The 18,744-nt window shown below is 38.8% G+C and overlaps 1 protein-coding gene across 1 annotated transcript in view; it reads left to right on the top strand.

Moving 5' to 3' along the window:
• Nucleotides 1-18,744, top strand: part of LOC309382492 (vomeronasal type-2 receptor 26-like) — a gene marked incomplete at both ends in the record, with an annotated part of 82,013 nt that overhangs the window by 24,628 nt on the left and 38,641 nt on the right. The window lies entirely within an intron of this gene.

The following is an 18,744-nucleotide window of genomic DNA, read 5'->3' as shown; positions in this document are numbered from 1 at the left end:
TTTCCCTGTTAGGATTTTCATCAAAGCAATCAGCATCTTGGACTGCAGATTAGACCAACAACCTATTTAGATTCTTATTATAAATTAACATACTTGTTTGGTCAAAATTTAAAAAAAAACTACATTCAATATGTTTCTTTATTTGAACAAAACATTTCATTTGACATATGACTATGTGGGTCTTAGATAGAGAGTAGGGATGGTACTGAAATATGATTTCTATTCTATATTCTGATTCTTTTTAACTTATTTTCTTTTATATTATTGTTATATAAAGTCTTGTTAATGTCATGTATTTTTACTCTTTATTTTCATTTGGGTTAATGACTAATAAAAAATAAACTATTTTAATATGTCTAGGAGTACCAAATTGGATATCTTTAAAGCTAATATTTTGGAATTGATCTGTCCATAAATATAACACAGTATTCTTCATTGCTTTTTCAGATCAATTTCGAATTATTTTCAAATTCACTGCATTATAAAAGTGAATTGCCCTTTTATCACCAGCTTTTCCCAAAAAAGGGGATCCTATACCCAGGAATTCTCCAAGTGCTCCTCCATTTCGGATGGACCTTGATTGGTCTTTTTGCTTCAGATACCGAGAACGGAGATAATTTCATGAGGACTTTTACCCCTATGCTTAGCATGAATGGGATTTGTGTTGTTGTATCACAACAATTTTCAACATCTCATCTTACAGCAAACCACAGGGATGCCCTCTCTAAGTGGAGACAAGTCAATGTTTATGTTCACTACATAGAATATGGTCGCATTTTGGAAAGAATTCTTTCTTTTCATTTTACACTTAGTCGTTTGCCAGGACCCATTGAAGGGAAAGTCTGGATCACAACGCTCACTTTAATATTTCCACTGGGAGAACACAGTGCCCTCAAATATGTGAATCATATCTGGACTGTTGATTTTGAGAGAGAAAAGGAGCCAATGAAGGATGCCTTTATATCCAGTTTCTTTCTGGATCACCCCTTTGGACATCAGTCATTTGTCTGTTCTTTTTCAAAACATGTCTTTTCTATCAAAGGCCGGAAAAGATGCACTGAGAAATCACCACTGGAGACCCAAAGGAAAAAGAACACAGTGTGGGCAATGAATTTCCACCATTTTTACAGTGCCATTATGACTCTGGCCCATGCCTTGAATGCTGCATATTACTCCAGATCTAGAAGGATAATGAAGGAGAGCGAAGAGAATTTGTGGGCTTCAAAGCTGCAGCCATGGCAGGTATGGGGTCCTGACAAAGATTCATTCAACATGAATGAATTCAAAGGAGAAGGACGGGAATCATCTCAACTTACTTGTGTTTCAGAATTCCAACAGAATTCTTGCAGTCTCAAGCAAGCTGTGAACTTGCAAGAATGTAAACACTTGAGATAAGACTGACTGCAAGAATGTATTAGGGAAATTGCCCAGCTGCCTGTAGGTAAAGCCAATTAAGGCTGACAGGATTGAAAGAAAACACACAGAAACCTGCCTGATTTTTCAACTCTGCTCCTTTTCAGGAACAGAGATTAACCTTTTCCCTCCCAAACAAGGAGGAGTAGGGAAAATTATCCCATCAATAGACACAGGATTAAACATCATCAAGCACAGGATTAAATGTCACCAAAAGCAGCTTTTGACTAAAAGGTGGAAAAGGTATATAAATTCACATTTGGAATTCCTAGGAATTCCCAATTCTTAGCTAACCGGGAGGGTGGGGACCTTGCTGAATGTCACTCTTCTTGATCCTAGGTTATTAAAAGGTCTTATTTCCAGCAGCTTGCTTCTTTGTTCAATTTGTTCTTTGAGCACTGATCATAGTGTCCCAGCTGGAAAATCCCAACAGGGGAGCATTTCTTCCCAAAATTACCTAATTGTAATTCTTCAACAGAAAGGACATTTCAGTAGAACCTTGGATCATGAACACTTCTGATCACAACCAAATTGGGTGCTGAACAAAAAATCTGCTTAATGTTTCACTTTGGTTGCAGACACATCCTTGGGTGGCAATGAAACACAGCCGTGTCGACTGTCGCTGTTGTGCAATTTTTGTTTTTTATGTGCATGCACAGTCAGTCTTGCTTCCGATCATGAATAAATCAGGTTGTAACTAAAGTCCTGGAACAGATTATAGTCATGACCAGAGGTTTCACTGTATCTTGGATACCTGTCGGGGTCTTAAAATAGATGATAGACAGACTATAGATGATAGATAGATATTCTCTTAATGTGTCCTTATAATCTGGTCTACCTGGGAGGAGATTAGCCTGGCAGCTTTCTTCTTGGCAAATCCATTCCTTTTGGTAATCACCTGTTCTTTTCAAAGAGATTGTGGATATTCTCTTTCTTTGTGCAGTTTATTTATTTCTACCTGCTTTAGAAAGTTTCTTATAATTGGCAAATTTTTTGAATCATATTGTTTTCAAGACATATAATTTCAATATATGATTGACAAATGTTGCTGAACCTTTTTAATTTTTGAAAATATTGGTAAAACCTCTTCTCCCAAATAAGAACATTTGCAAGTTAGACTTTTGTAAAAGAAAGATTCAAATTAGAACAGATGAAAAGGGAAAGTTACTAAGTTTACTGCTTTTGAAATTCCTGGATGTTCCCATTCTAGTTCCATCCTTTTCTGAAGAAGAATGATTTTTGTAATCTTTCTGAATACAAACTGTATGTGGATCAAAATGGAGATTTAACAGCTGATCTGAAGCTCAGTAGCTGGGTGTTTCTCTCCAAGAAGCAACGCATCCAAAAGAATCTGGTGACTTTTGACAGAGAGAGAATTATTATCAACCAAGATAATATATCATGGCTAAAGCTGCACAACAGGGTAGGAGAAATATCTGCGTCTTTTCTCTTCAGAAAACTGAAGCATTGAAATTTGACTCTAACTCAATGAAAAACCTTTTCTGATATTTGAAATATTGAGGGACAATTTGAAAGGAATTGCTACTTAGTGTGAAGTTTCCCAAGAGATGGCCTCATTAATTTACAAGCCTCAAGGCAGAGTTCAAACAAAACCCATTCATTTATTAGGATCAACATCTTAGCATTACTTCTGTGGAGCCTAAATTGGCTTCCACTTAATTGAGTTTGAACTTTACCCTCCTAACTCCCCCTTTCTGTCCTGCGTCATAAATCATATTCGCCTACTAGATTGTAGAAATATGAGACTGAAGGTATGCATGGAATCCTCCCTCCAGTGCCAACCTGATAATAGTCATGGCAACGCTTTACAAGTTGACATCCGGCTGTATCTTCCCCAGCAATCAAGGCAGTTTCAATTGCACTGTGACTGGGTTGATGATCTTTACTATGGGGAATGGTCCCATAAACTTTGGCCCTAGTTTCTTGCTATGCAGTTTTAATCTCAAATATTTTGTGGAAAGGTAAACCTTCTCTCCCACCTGGAATGGCCATTGCGGAGCCCGGTGTTTATCTGCCTGCTTCTTATAGGTTCAGGCTGCTTTAGCCAGTGCTTTTTTGACATTTTCCCAAGTTGCTTTCAGCATCGATATCCAATCAGCTAAGCTGACTGAGGAGGGGGTGGTCCCTTGGATACTCAGGCATTGGGGTGAAGTCCATGCCACTCAGTACTTTGAATGGCGTGAGTCCTGTGCTATTGTGAATAGCATTATTGTATGTGACCTCAGCAAAAGATAAAAGGTCTGCCCAATTGGACTGCGGATAGTTCACGTAGCACCTCAGGTACTGCTCTATCATGGTGTTCAGTCTCTCTGCTGCCCCATTGGTACTCGGATGAAAAGCTGAACTAAGACCCTGAGATGACCCAAAGGACCACAGGAGCTCCCTCCAGAACTTAGCCGTGAATTGGACCCTCTGTCTGAGATAATTCTTCAAGATACTCCATGCAGTTGGTAGATATGCTTCACGAACAGTTTAGCCAGCTTGTGAGCGAAGGGTAGTCTGCTACAGGGTATGAAGTGTTTTTTGGCAACTCTACTATAAAGTCCATTGCGATCTCCTCCCACGGCCATGTTGGCTCTGCTACTGTTTGCAGCAGTCCAGGTTTTTTTTCCAGTCGTCTCTTCATTGTAGCACAGATGGTGCAACTTTTCATGTAACTATCCACATCTTTCTTTATGCCAGGCCACCAGAATTGCCTCCGGGCTAAGTGTAAAGTCTTTAGGAACCCAAAGTGGCCTGCCAGTTTGGTATCATGACTCCTCTGGAGAACTCGGGTACATAGGGATTCTGGGATGTATAGTTTTGTCCCTGTCCATGCAAGGTCATATCTTTTCGTCAAGATGTGTTGATTGTTGGGGAGAGAAGAGCCAACATCGCGACAACACAATGTGCGGTCTCGACTATCCGAGACCGCTGCTGATACTTTTATCGCCATATGGTCCAAACAGACCTAAGCCATCCTGAAGAGATGGTGAACAGGGAGACAAAGCCTTGCTGGTCTCAGGGACATCACAAAGCCCCTGATTGATCCAAGGGAAGCGCTCCAAATTGGTGATAAACAGACAGCCACGTGCTGACAAAGTCGGAGACGGCTCCGGAAAGAAGGCAGTGAAAGTGAGTCCATCTGGTGAGGTTTTTCCTTTGAGAATGATTGCCCAAAGGATTTTTTAAAAAGATAAATTAGTCCTTTAAACAAAGAATAAAGCAGCAGAATTTATCTTTAGTGGACTGCCTTGGAAAGTTTTTATTTATTTTTCTTCTTGTTAATGATGTTTTGTGGATTGAAGTGACTGTAACTCTTTTGTTTCTCTTCGTAAGTAAATGAACTGTTTTTTTCCCCTCATATTTTCTGCTGCTTTATTTGCTGGCTGGAACTAAAACCTTTTTTTTTTATTTTGATAATTCTTTTTACTACTTCTCATTAATTTTCATTAAAGACTTTTAAAGATTATTGTTTTCTATAAGCTTGAGACAAATAGGAGAAGTGAATCTGCTACTCGGAAGTTAGAACTTGTTTTTTTCTTTCTCTTTGAAACAATGTACCCTTTGTTCTCAGTGTTTTCGATTTTACTGATGCTGTAATGGAGAGCTTTGCAGCTTTGGAGCTTTGCAGCTTATCTGTGCAATTTGATAAGAAGCCAAGGGCACGGTGTTTTTACAGGTGCCTTTGTTTTTAAAACACTCTTGGCAAGGGAAGGAAATTCTTTTTTTTCTCCCTACTTTTTTTCACTTGGAAACATGTATCAATCTTCAGATGAGGGAATACTGAGTCTTCAAGATTTGTTGATTGAAATTCAAAAGTTATCAGAAAGATATGAGAGATTTGGTGAGAAGTTGGATAGACTACTATCTCCTACAGCAAAGGATGATGGAGTTGGAGTCCCCAAAAACAAAGAAATGAATGAAGAGGAAGAAGACAAGGATAAGACAACAGATGAATTTAATGATGGAGCAAACCTGGGTGAAAATGGAAAGAAGGGAATATGGAAAAGTGAATTTGATATGCAGGAGCCCTATCCCTTTCTTCAAGATACAGAGTGGGGGGGGGTAGAGTGATGATGATGGAACCAAGAAGAGAAACTGCTTCAGAAATATGTTTAATCAGAAACATGCTAATTTTAATACCACTTCAAGGGCAACAAGGCTTCTTGAGAGATCTTTCAAGCAAAAAAGTGCAGAGAGAAGTTTGTAAAAACCTTATAAAGGAATTAATAAGAAGATTGACAAAAGATTGTTTTTCTACTGGAAAGATACAAGTTGATAGGGAAGGTTGATGATAAAAAAAACTTAATTAATTATTGGTGATTAATAGATAGGAACTTTAATGTTTTATATACTTTTTAGATTGTTTTTAAATGTTTATCATTTGAACCTTCCTGAAGCTAGGATTGGAGCTGCTGGAGAGAAGGGGGGGTGAGTCACAAGACAAAGACACTGAGGTGGGGGCCCTTAAACTCCATATCATTTGAACCTCCCTGAAGCTAGGATTGGAGCTGCTGGAGAGAAGGGGGGGAGAGTCACAGAGACAAAGACACTGAGGTGGGGGCCCTTAAACTCCATATCATTTGAACCTTCCTGAAGCTAGGATTGGAGCTGCTGGAGAGAAGGCGGGGTGAGTCACAGAGACAAAGACACTGAGGTGGGGGCCCTTAAACTCCATATCATTTGAACCTTCCTGAAGCTAGGATTGGAGCTGCTGGATAGAAGGGGGGTGAGTCACAGAGACAAAGACACTGAGGTGAGGGCCCCTAACGGCGCACGAATCATATATCTATAAACCAAAATAGCAATAATACATTCTGGATTAGTGTGTTTGAGATTGTGATTTTATTTATTTCAAAATGACTGGCTTAGTTCAATGTAATAGCTGTTTTGCACCTGTCTTTCGCAGTACTCTTTTCAAATTTGGATACTGTCCCCTTTGTAAACAAATTACGAGTCTACATAGGCAGATTACCTATCTAGAATCTGTAATCTGTGCTCTCCAAGCAGAAACTAGGTGTCTACGTCAGCCATTCCACTCTATGGTGAAGCCACACTATCAGCCCCCTCTACCACAAAGATCTTGCAGGAGAAGAGCTGTCTGGACAACTGTGGGATCTGGCAGGTTGAGAGCTGTGAACCATAAACCCAAAGCTTTTGTTGTGACCCAGCAAAACAGATATAGTGCCCTTGCTGACCTTAATGGGGACACTAAAGAGATAGGTCAAGGCAGCTGTGATAATGATGACTCAAATAAGCAGGGGATCGTGGTCCAAAATGAAGAACTTTCTTCGGAAAGGCGAAAAGGGGAACCAGGTATCACACATCAGTCGCAGAAGAAGATCAAGGTATGTAAAAAGAGAAGTCACCTTCTGGTTGGTGATTCAATCGTAAGAGATGTTAATTTAGGAGAGGATACGGAGGTTTTAAAAGAGGTCAGGTGTCTGCCAGGTGCTACTGCCAGCAGAGACAAGAGGCGTATTCTTAAGATAGTCAAGAATGCAAGTAAGGACTGTGACATTGATGCTATTATACATCTTGGCACTAATGATCTATCCCAGAAAGATGTACTTTCTGTGCAGAATGATTTCCAGAACTTGGGGTATGAACTTAATAGTATAGGTTGTAGGCTTATCTTTTCAGAGGTTTTACCTGTATATAAGGAACAAAAAGGGAAGGGCCAGCGTGTAGCAGAGTTTAATGTTTGGCTAAAGGAGTGGTGTAAAAGGGAAGGCTTTGGTTTTATTAGTCATGAAGCCTGTAGCTGGTCCAATGAAAAACTGTACAAAAGAGATGGGTTGCACCCATCCAAGAAAGGAACTGAGTTACTTGGCATTAAATTCACAGATTTTCTTGATAAACATTTAAACTGAAGAGCGGGGACAGAGAATTAATAGATACAGAACATCTCTGTCCCCAGCAAACTAAAATTCATAGGGTTATAAATGCATGTAACATAGATGTGTGTGTGGGTAAGATTATCACTCCTGCTGTCAAGCAAAACCAAGCATGTAATAGTGATTGTCATACCATGTGCATGAATCACACAAGTGGCAAGAAAATAGGGGCAGTCAGGCATAATACAGGTTATGTAGACAGTAAACACAAGGTCAATCAAAATGGACTCAAATGTCTATATACCAATGCACAGAGTATGAGGAATAAACAGGGAGAATTAGAAATTCAAGTAAAAGAGGGCAGATATGATATTATTGCCATTACAGAAACTTGGTGGGATGAAACTGACAAATGGAACATACAGCTAGAAGGATTTAAATTATTTAAAAGAAATAGACCAAATAAAAGAGGAGGTGGAGTTGCACTATATATAAGAAATAACTACGTCTCTACAGAAATAGAGCACAACAATAATGAGAACTATCTTGAATGCATTTGGGTCAATATTAAAGGTTGTGGGGGAAATGACATTGCCATAGGTCTATACTACAGGCCACCCAACCAAGCAGAGGAAGAAGATGAACTTTTTGCTAGTCAGCTAACTAAGGTATGTAGGAAGCACACCACAATAGTAATGGGAGATTTTAACTACCCTGACATCAACTGGGAAACAAACTCTGCACCAAGTGGAAGATCCAACAGGTTCCTAACAAACCTAGCAGACAACTTTGTTTTCCAAAAAGTTGAGAAGGGAACAAGGGGATCAGACATATTGGACTTAATTCTCACTAACAGAGAGGAAAGGATAGAAGGTGTTGAAGCCATAGGAACCCTGGGGGCAAGTGACCATGCAATATTGGAATTCAACATTATCCAAACACAAGTAGTAGAACAAAGTCAAACTAGAGTCTTGGACTTTAAGAAAGCTAATTTCAATAAATTTAGAGAGAGCTTGGGAAAAATTCCATGGATGAGAATCCTTAAGGGGAAAACAACTCAAGAAGCTTGGGAAATTTTGACAAATGAGATTACAAAAGCCCAATCTAGCACAATACCAATGAAGAAGAAAAATAACAGCTCCCAAAGGAAACCAGCATGGCTGCATAAAGAACTATCTGACAAACTGAAAGACAAAAAAGTTAAGTTTAAAAAGTGGAAGGAGGGGGACATAACTAAGACAGAATATCAGCAAATAGCCCAAGCCTGTAAAGATGAAGTGAGGAAAGCTATGGCTCATAATGAAGAAAGGCTTGCCACAAAAGTAAAAATTAACAAAAAAAGCTTCTTCCAACATGTTAAAAACAAGAAAAAAGTTAAGGAAACAATTGGTCCATTGCTAGGAGAAAGTGGCAAGAAGGTGACAAGCAACAGGGAGAAAGCAGAACTATTTAACTCATGTTTTGCATGTCTTTACACAAAGGGATAAAATAGTCCAACCTATCAAAAGCAGCACCACAAAATTAGGAACACAAATTGAAATAGGGAAGAAAATGGTAAGTGAGCACCTGTCTACCCTAGATGAGTTCAAATCACCAGGACCGGATGGATTACACCCCAGAGTTCTGAAGGAACTAGCAGACGAGATCTCAGAACCACTGAATTATATCTTTCAGAGATCCTGGAACACCGGGGAACTACCAGAGGACTGGAAAAGAGCTGATGTGGTTCCCATCTTCAAAAAAGGGAAAAAATTAGATCCAGGAAACTACAGACCTATCAGCCTAACCTCAATACCAGGAAAGATTCTGGAAAAAATAATCAAGCAACGAATTTGCGAACACCTAGAAGCAAACAAAGTAATAGCCAAAAGCCAACATGGATTTGTCAAAAACAGATCATGCCAGACTAATCTTATTGCATTCTTTGATAATGTGACAAAATTAGTGGACCAGAGGAATGCCGTTGATATAGTTTACTTGGACTTCGGTAAGGCTTTTGATAAGGTAGACCATAACCTACTACTAGATAAAGTAAAAGAATGTGGGTTAGACAGCATCACCACCAGATGGATTCGTAACTGGCTGACCAACCGCACTCAACGTGTAGTTCTCAATGGAACTGCATCTACATGGAGGGAAGTATGCAGTGGAGTACCCCAAGGCTCTGTTTTAGGCCCAGTACTCTTCAACATCTTCATCAATGATTTGGATGAGGGAATAAATGGGGAACTCATCAAATTTGCAGATGATACCAAGCTGGCAGGAATAGCCAACACTCCAGAAGATAGGCTTAAGATACAGAAGGATCTTGACAAACTTGAACATTGGGCACTATCTAATAAAATGAAATTCAATGGTGAAAAGAGTAAGGTTCTACATTTAGGCAACAAAAACGGAATGCACAGGTACAGTATAGGTGATACCTTACTCAGTAGTAGTAGCTGTGAAAGGGATCTTGGAGTCCTAGTGGACAACCATTTAAATATGAGCCAGCAGTGTGCAGCAGCTGCCAAAAAAGCCAACACATTTCTAGGCTGCATCAACAGAGGGATAGAATCAAGATCACGTGAAGTGTTAATACCACTTTATAATGCCTTGGTAAGGCCACACTTGGAATACTGCATTCAGTTCTGGTTGCCACGATGTAAAAAAGATGTGGAGACTCTAGAAAGAGTGCAGAGAAGAGCAACAAAGATGATTAGGGGACTGGAGACTAAAACATATGAAGAACGGTTGCAGGAACTGGGTATGTTTAGCTTAAGAGAAAGAAGGACTAGGGGAGACATGATAGCATTATTCCAATATCTCAGAGGTTGCCACAAAGAAGAGGGAGTCAAACTATTCTCCAAAGCACCTGAGGGTAGAACAAGAAGCAATGGGTGGAAACTAATCAAGGAGAGAAGCAACTTAGAACTGAGGAGAAATTTCCTGACAGTGAGAACAATTAATCAGTGGAACAGATTGCCTCCAGAAGTTGTGAATGCCCCAACACTGGAAGTCTTTAAGAAGATGTTGGATAGCTATTTGTCTGAAACGGTATAGGGTTTCCTGCCTAGGCAGGGGGTTGGACTAGAAGACCTCCAAGGTCCCTTCCAACTCTACTATTGTATTGTATTGTTTATTCGTTAAAAAGTAATACATTATGACAATAATAATGAAATGATAATTCTAATCAGTAAAAACAACTTGGATATAAATAGCAAATTAAGACCTGGGGGATTTTTTTTATGAATGTTATTAATAAACTTTTGAGATTTTGTTATAAAGAAGTAAACTTTTCTTGGGTCTAACGAGAGGAGAGGTGACATAAATAGTCCTTAGTTACCCATAATAATAATGATAATAGTAATGAAATAATGATTTTGACTAGTAAAAGCCATTTGGATATAAATTTCAAATTGGGACCTGGGAAAAAGACTTATAAATCTTATTAACAAATATTTGAATGCAATTGCTGATCTTGATTGTTAGCAGAGGTGGGCTGCACTTACTTTAGCATGTGAGCACAAGTTGAGCTCGCTTCGCTCATTCATGCCCCTTTAGGAGAAAAACATAGCTTCAAACATGCTCCTCATCAACACAGGTAGCTCGGGTGAATACAGCAGGGGTGGCACGGATCACAGCTGGGCCAGTCAACAAGCCAGAAAGTTAGTTATAAATGAAAAGCATGACACAGGGTTGGGTGGACGGACCCAGCCAGCGATCAGAGCTAAGTGTTCGCCCAAACCCTTGCAACCATGCAGCTACCCAACATTGATTGTTAGCCTCCTGAAGTCTTCTGGGGAAAAAATGGAAGCTCCAAATTTAACTAATGGCAAATATGTTTGTTTTTGCATGCCAGTTTCTGTTACCTAATTGTAGTTCTTCAACAGAAAGGACCTTTTCTTGGATACCATAACTGGGCCTTAGAAATATGACTTTTCCCTACACAGCTCATATGTGCTGCAACAAAAATTCCTGAATTACACTTTTGGGGAGACATGTTCTTATGACTTCACCTCTATCTCACAACATTATAGTTCTAGAAACTGAGTTTTTACTCTTATTTCAAGAACATGTCAGCATGCCAAGATGGTTGGTGCTAATTATATTCTAATTCTCTCTATTTAGTCTCTTCCTCAGTCCAAATGTGTGGAAAATTGCCATCCTGGATTTGTCAAGCAGAAGCGAGAAGGAGAGCCAGTTTGCTGCTATGACTGTGTTCCTTGTCCGGATGGGACCATCTCCACTCAGGAAGGTGGGTAACACCAAAGAAAAGAGCAGAAAGAAAGTTGAAGTGGATTAATCCACAACATTTTTATGAAAGTGAAAGGAGAAAACGAATCTCAACTGATTTTTTTCCTCTATTTTCAAACTGCACAATTGCTTTTCCAAATGGAAGAATGGCAAAAAAGATATTGATAGAGATTGGAGAGAATGGCATATTAGACAACCTTTCGTAACTCCAGAGAAAATATCTTATTTGCTATTTAGTTTAGAACTGTCCTTCCACGTTTATTTTTGATGAACATCTGACTTCTTTGAAACCTAGAGAATTTCCTTAGGTCCATTTCCTGAAAGGGTTATTGCAATGATCTCTACATTTGCCTCCCCTTATGGGTCACTGGTCCACAATGAGGCAGTGTGGACAGTTATTGGCATAACTCTTTTACACTGATATTACTGCTGGTCCCAGTAGTCATTCTAGATTATTTGCTAGCCATCCTCTAACTCCAGTATGATTGTGAGTAAGTACCATCTGGAATGACCCCAAAGTGTGCCTTGTAGGGTGAATTGATTCATTATCTACCTTTAATAACTTGGGTACTATGAAAATTCTGCAGATTACACAGGAAATCACATTGGTCCTAGGATTTTCCCCAATTTTATAGACTTTAGCTTTATATAGTTTAGAATATGTCCTTACTATCTTCTTTTTGAGAAGATATTAAGAAACACATCTTGAAAAATGTTGCTGGTATCAGCTGTCATCCCAAGAAGGTATTCTTTGAAATTTAAGGAAGTATTGCATTTTGATTTTCTCAGATACAGAAAAATGCACCAAGTGTCCAGATGATCAATATCCAAATGAGGATAGAGTACAATGTATCCTCAAGGTTAAAACCTTCCTCTCTTACAAAGAATATCTGGGCTTCATCCTCATCTCTTTTGCCCTGCTCTTGTCCTTAACCACAGTCCTTGTTTTAATCATATTCCTTCAATACCGAGAAACTGCCATTGTCAAAGCTAACAACCGGGACCTCTCTTACATTCTCCTTGTCTCCCTCCTGCTCTGCTTCTTGACTCCTCTTCTCTTCATTGGAAGACCAAGGAAAGCCACCTGCCTTCTCCAACAAATGATTTTCAGCATCACCTTCTCAATTGCCATTTCTTCTCTCTTGGCCAAAACAAGCACAGTAGTACTAGCTTTCCTAGCCACAAAACCAGGAAACCGAGTGAAGAATTGGTTGGGGAAGAGCTTGGCCAACTCCATCATCATTGCTTGTTCTGCTGCCCAAATTATAAACTGTTCCGTCTGGCTGGGAGTTTTCCCCCCGTTCCCTGACTCTGACTTTCACTCACAGCCAGGAGAGATCATCTTGCAATGCAATGAAGGCTCTGTTGTCATGTTCTACATCACCCTCAGCTACATGGGCTTCCTAGCTGCAATCTGCTTCACTGTGGCTTTCTCGGCCAGAAATCTGCCTGGGGCATTCAACGAAGCCAAGCTGATCACCTTCAGCATGCTGGTCTTCTGCAGTGTCTGGGTGACATTTGTGCCCACTTACTTGAGCACCAAAGGGAAGTATATGGTGGCTGTTCAGGTCTTCTCTATCTTGGCCTCTAGTGCTGGGCTTCTGGGCTGCATCTTCATCCCCAAGTGCTACATTATCATTCTGAGGCCAGACCTGAATACAAAGGAACAGCTTACAACCAGAAGAAATGTATAAATATCAAATAAAATAATTTTTACTCTTAACATGTTCTAACAGTCAAAAAATAGGAAATGGCATCATCATTAAATGGAAAATCCTCCTCTAGCCAAATTAGGAGTATAATCTGGATTATCAAACTCATTAACACATTCATTATATAGACATTAAACAAGAAAGGAGGTAAAATAAAGTTTCATAAGATTTCTATAAAAGAATTCCTACAGAGGGAGGTGAGATTGGTTGGAAATACCTGTCAGAAGCTGGAATAATTTATTCATTTTTCCTTCTGATGGTGAACATTCCAAAGTTACTTGGATGATCACTGGGAAATTAAAACAGACCATTGCCTTATCTAGATAATCTGTTCTTAGCTTTTTTAAATGGAAGTTTGCAAGGGGAAAGGGATACGATGGCTCGGTGGCTAAGACACTGAGTTTGTCAGTCAGAAAGTTGGCAGTTCGACAGTTCGAATCCCTAGCGCCGAGTAATAGAGTGAGCTCCCATTATTTGTCCCACCTTCTGCCAACCTAGCAGTTTGAAAGCATGTAAAAATGCAAGTAGCAAAATAGGGACCAATTTGGTGGGAAGGTAACCGCGTTCAGTGTGCCTTCAGCATTTAGTCATGCCAGCCACATGACCATGAGACGTCTTTGGACAGTGCTGGCTCTTTGGCTTTGAAACAGAGATGAGCACTGCCCCCTAGAGTCAGGAACAACTAGCACATATGTACGAGGGGAACCTTTACCTTTACCTTTGCAAGGGGAACTTATTCAAAGAAAGAATTCCTTCTGAAATTATCTCATTGATTCTCAAATTTAGAAAAAATATGTGTGGTTGGCTATGTCATCCTTCTTGGCTGTATCTTCCTAGCATCCAAGACATTCTAAGCCTACTTCATCTCTTTTATATCTGGATAAATATGTAACATTTAAGGACCATATCATTATCTGCACCATTGACCAATGTAGAAAAAATTTTTGTGGATGCAGAAACATCTAGTAATATGACTAGGTTTTGTACTTGGTCTTTTGTATTGGAGAGAAACTGTTAATCATATTCATGTGCCCATTTCCTTCACAACATGTATAAGATTAACTCATTTTCAAACATTGATGTGAAAGGGTGTTTTTTTTTAAAAAAAACTCTTTAATAGTTCATTTTTAAATTTGTTTTGCTTCTCTGTGTTCTCCTTTGGATGATGTATTTTGTTGACAGCTGGTCTACGACTAAATATAGCTGAGGTAACATTTAATTTACAAACTTATGCAAAACAGTGAATTGCATTCTGCAACTATAAGCCTCTTCTCTTTATCTAGTTATATCTATTTCTACTGTATTGTATCCTGGAACCTTTCTCTAATTAAGCATCATTAACATTTTTGTGTGAGTTGTGTTATGTTTTAAAAAGTGGATAGCAAAAAAGCATTTATGAGAACAGTGGACTGCCTTAAATGGCTACGTATGGCTCTTCCATATCTGCGGCTCTAGTAATAATCTTTTTGCTTTGTTGTATGTGTGAACTTCTCTCTCTTTAAGCAGCATAAAAATGTTGTCACTGAGATGACATAAATATAAAAATATAGATAGGAAAATATATTTTAACTTCCCTGAGGCTGGTGAGAGGAGCTTCTGGCTGTGAGAGGGAAGTCTGAGAGAAGAAAAGAGCCTGAACCATATTAGTCTCTTATCCAAATAATCTGCTGGCTTCCAAATTTGAAGCTGTCTTTGCCACATCCAAATGGAGGGAAAGAATGGGAGGTGAAGCTCCAACAGGGAAAGATGGAAAACTGGTGGTCCATTCCCTGATCTTCCCTCCCACCTTTAAATAAACATCTCTAAGGAGAAGGTCAATATGGAAATCAGTCTCCTGCTTGGCTCATTTCCTTTAAATTCATACTCTCATAGCTCATATGCCACAAAAACAGACTGGGCAATACCTCCAGCATGGACCATGGTCTGTTACAGGTGCACCCAGATTTAACATATGGTCACATACTTACAAAGTCACAGCCCTGGTCACACTCAAACCATTTTCAACTGAGCACTGAGACACAACCAGTTCTCTGGAATGCACTGAAACCAGGGAATTTAAAATTCCAGCAAGAGTTTCCTGGTTAAAATCTACATTTGCTTTTTCTCACACACATACATTCATACACATCCTTCTCAGCTATGCTGGCAGGCACTAGTGGGAAGGATGGTAGCTGTCAAGTGTCAAAGGTTCATTTTCATTTTTCTCCAAAAATGCAATAAGCGATTTCCAGTCATGAATAACTATAGATATTTTCCTTTCTCCCATCAAAGAAGTCACTTTGTCCATCTCAGGAAGTCCTGTCAATTTTACCAACCATTCCTCCACAGTGAGCAGTGCCAAATCTTTTCAAACTTGTGCACAATAATCTTGCCACAGTAATCATATATTGAAATAATCTCCCATGGAAATTTTCTAATTGTTTATCCATCAGTCCTAAAAAGAAACATCCTGGCTTCAATTGAATATTTATCTTTAAAATCCTCTGGATCAATGTTATGTATTTCAATCCTGTTTGTTAGCTTTTTGACATGTTGCCAAGGATGAGAAAAACATCCCTTCATGGTGTTCATAGTTCCAATTCTACAAAGTTGTTCAATACAAAGTCCATGATTGTCACATAAAGATTCCTACCACTAAGATGGACTCCTGGTCTATAATGATAAATTGGCTCCATTCCATCCCACTCCAGAGTCAAGGTGTTGGCTTTAAACTCCATCAAGATGATAAGAACTTGATGCCTGAATTTCTGATAGAGACTTTAACCCTTGAAAAGGAGCTTCTTTGTCCCCCTGAAAACATTAATCACTAAGAAATTCAAGCAAAATAAAAAAGCATTTACTAAAGGTGAAATCTAATGTTTTATAGGTTATAGAAACAAATGATACATATGTTAGATATATGTGATACATCAGAAAGCAAGTGATCAAACAATAAAAAGCTTTTTATCATTACTCATGAGTCCTGAACAAGATAAAACATTGATTCTACATAATAATCTATAAATGTCAAATTTATGGGTTACCTTAAAGTTCCCAGCTGGGTTTCTATCTCTCTTGAAATTTACCACTGTATTGAGGGACTTTCAGAATACTTACATTATGTTGTAGTGGCTGAAAAAGCAACTTCTCACAGGAACCAAAGAAATAATTTTGGCTGAAAAGATGCTTTCCTTATCATTAAAGAAGAAGCGTGGACAGTCATGTGAAAAGTGCTAATATCATAGCTTAAAATGCTAATAAGGATGCCTGAAATTTAAGATATTAGTATAACTGGAGAACTATAGACCAGTTTCCCTATTGAATCATGATTATAAAGTCTTTACATTAATTTTGGCTGATAAATTAGAAAACCAATAAAAAAGTGTATTAATGAAGATCAGAGCATATTCTTACCTAAAAGACAAAAGACAATGTGAGAACTGTATGGGATATAACAGATTTTTATAACAATTTAATGAAAAATAAGCTTCAATTTGGCAATCCAAGGGAGATGGGCAATTAAGAAGTATGATAAATGAATGAACGAACGAATGGATAATTTTATCCCTTGAAAAATATGGACTTTGGCAAAAATATATATTTAAGGAACTAAGTTGATATATGTTTCAGAAGACTCAAATTATGGTTAATAGTGATCTAAAGAAACCATGTGATAGCTAGAAACGAATAAAGTAAGGTTATTCTTTGCACTCTTCATTGTTTATTTTGGCTCTTGAGGTATTGACTTGTCATGGCCCAGGAGAAAGGAGAGCAGAATGGGAGTTTCTGTTAGGTTAGTTGCCTAGCAACATAGTCAAGATTCTGATCAGTGACAGTTGGCTGCAGGAACATTCTGAGGAGAGGCAGCCTATATAAAATAAACTGGATTTTCTCTCTACTTTTTGCTAGAAATAACATTTAACGAGTCCCTATGATTCTCTATGAATTTCACTCTTCAACCATAGATGCTTGGACTAACTGACACATTGACCTTCGACCAAGTTTAAATGACTTTTCTGCACATTTCATTTTGAAAAACAGACTTGGAGGACAAGTTCTGGCTTTGTTTGACATTTTATGGGACAAATTATTAAAATAAAATTACAGTTCAAATCCACACTGGGTCTTCCAAACAGCCTACAGCACAAATTGCTTGAGAAAAGATAGAGTTCATTTGATATGGTTAGTTTCATACAGCAGCTTTTTTATTTTCCCCAGAATTCACATCAACTCAGCCTGCCTTCTGAGGGTTACTGGAGAACACAGAGTCCAGTAGAGAGGAAGACATAGTTTCACTCTGGAGGGAAGGGGGTTGTTATAAGAGACCGTGTTCAAAAAGTTTTAGATGTCCATATATATTCCACCTTGGGCATAGAATAACATAGTTGGAAGGGATTTTGGAGGTCTTCTAGTCCAACCCCCTGCTCAAGCAGAAAACCCTATACCATTTCAGACAAATGGTTGTCTAATATCTTCTTAAAAACTTGGAGCATTCACAACTTCTGGAATCAAGCTGCTCCACTCATTTTGCAGGTTCTGAGGTGTGGCTTGGTAAAATATAGACAGAAAACCCAAAGTTGCCTTTTAGCTTACGTGTTTATTCAGCTGAACAAAGACGGGCCCCTCTAACAGAGAGGAAGCCTTGAATGACAAGAAATCCTTGTATTTATACTTTTTGATTATATAAGCAAACCACCCAATAAATAAAGAAGTGATCCAGAAAGGCTGACACACCATATGCTAGGTTCCTCTAGAGTAGAATAGAGAATGGGTAGAATGAAAAGTACATCCTTGCAGAAGAACAAGCAGGCTTTAGAGAGAGGAAATCTGTAATTGACAATTGCTTTGTCTTTGAACTATCTAATTACTAAATATGACAGTCAATGGGAACAACGGTATGCTGATCTTAGTGCAGCATTTGACACAGTAAAGAGAAATATTATGGAGGAAATTGATTGTCCTTAAAACAGAACCCAGACTGTTGGCCCTACAAGGACTTCTTTGAGAGGGTGGATTGGACTCAATGATGCCATGGAAAGAAGGATTAGCACTTTCCAAGGGGTAAGAGAAGGATGCATAACTGAACCATTGTTATTCATCATGAATGACTTACCTGCACTAATGAACCAACTTGAAATACACACCCTAACTTAAAATTAACCTAGGGTAGGGATGGTCTGTGTGTGTGTGTTTGTGTGTGTGTGTGTGTGTGTGTGTGTGTGTGGAACTGTCCTACAACTTACCTTTGGATAGTTACAGCCAGGCGTCGCATACCTCAGCTGATTTCTTCTGCTGGCAAGGCTTTCCTGAAGGCCTCTGTAGTCGATAACAGAGCTTCAGATCAATTCAGACCTCAGACTAATGAAAATATCATGCAGGAGGTGAAGATGATACCTTCCTATCTAACATTGAGGATACCAAGCAAGCTTGCATTATCCCAAGGCCCACAACTTGGCTCATACTGCATATGACCTGTCTTGAAGGAGTGCTTAAACAAAATATTGGCTAACCTGTGCATTCTGAAAGAAAATAACTAACACCAGATTAAAAAAACATGAGTATTA

Source organism: Natrix helvetica (genome assembly GCF_964273705.1).
Source record: "Natrix helvetica genome assembly, chromosome: 1".
NCBI classification, from domain to species: Eukaryota; Metazoa; Chordata; class Lepidosauria; order Squamata; family Natricidae; genus Natrix; species Natrix helvetica.
The sequence above is the reverse complement of the archived record's forward strand: the minus strand, read 5'-3'. Positions and strand labels throughout refer to the sequence as shown.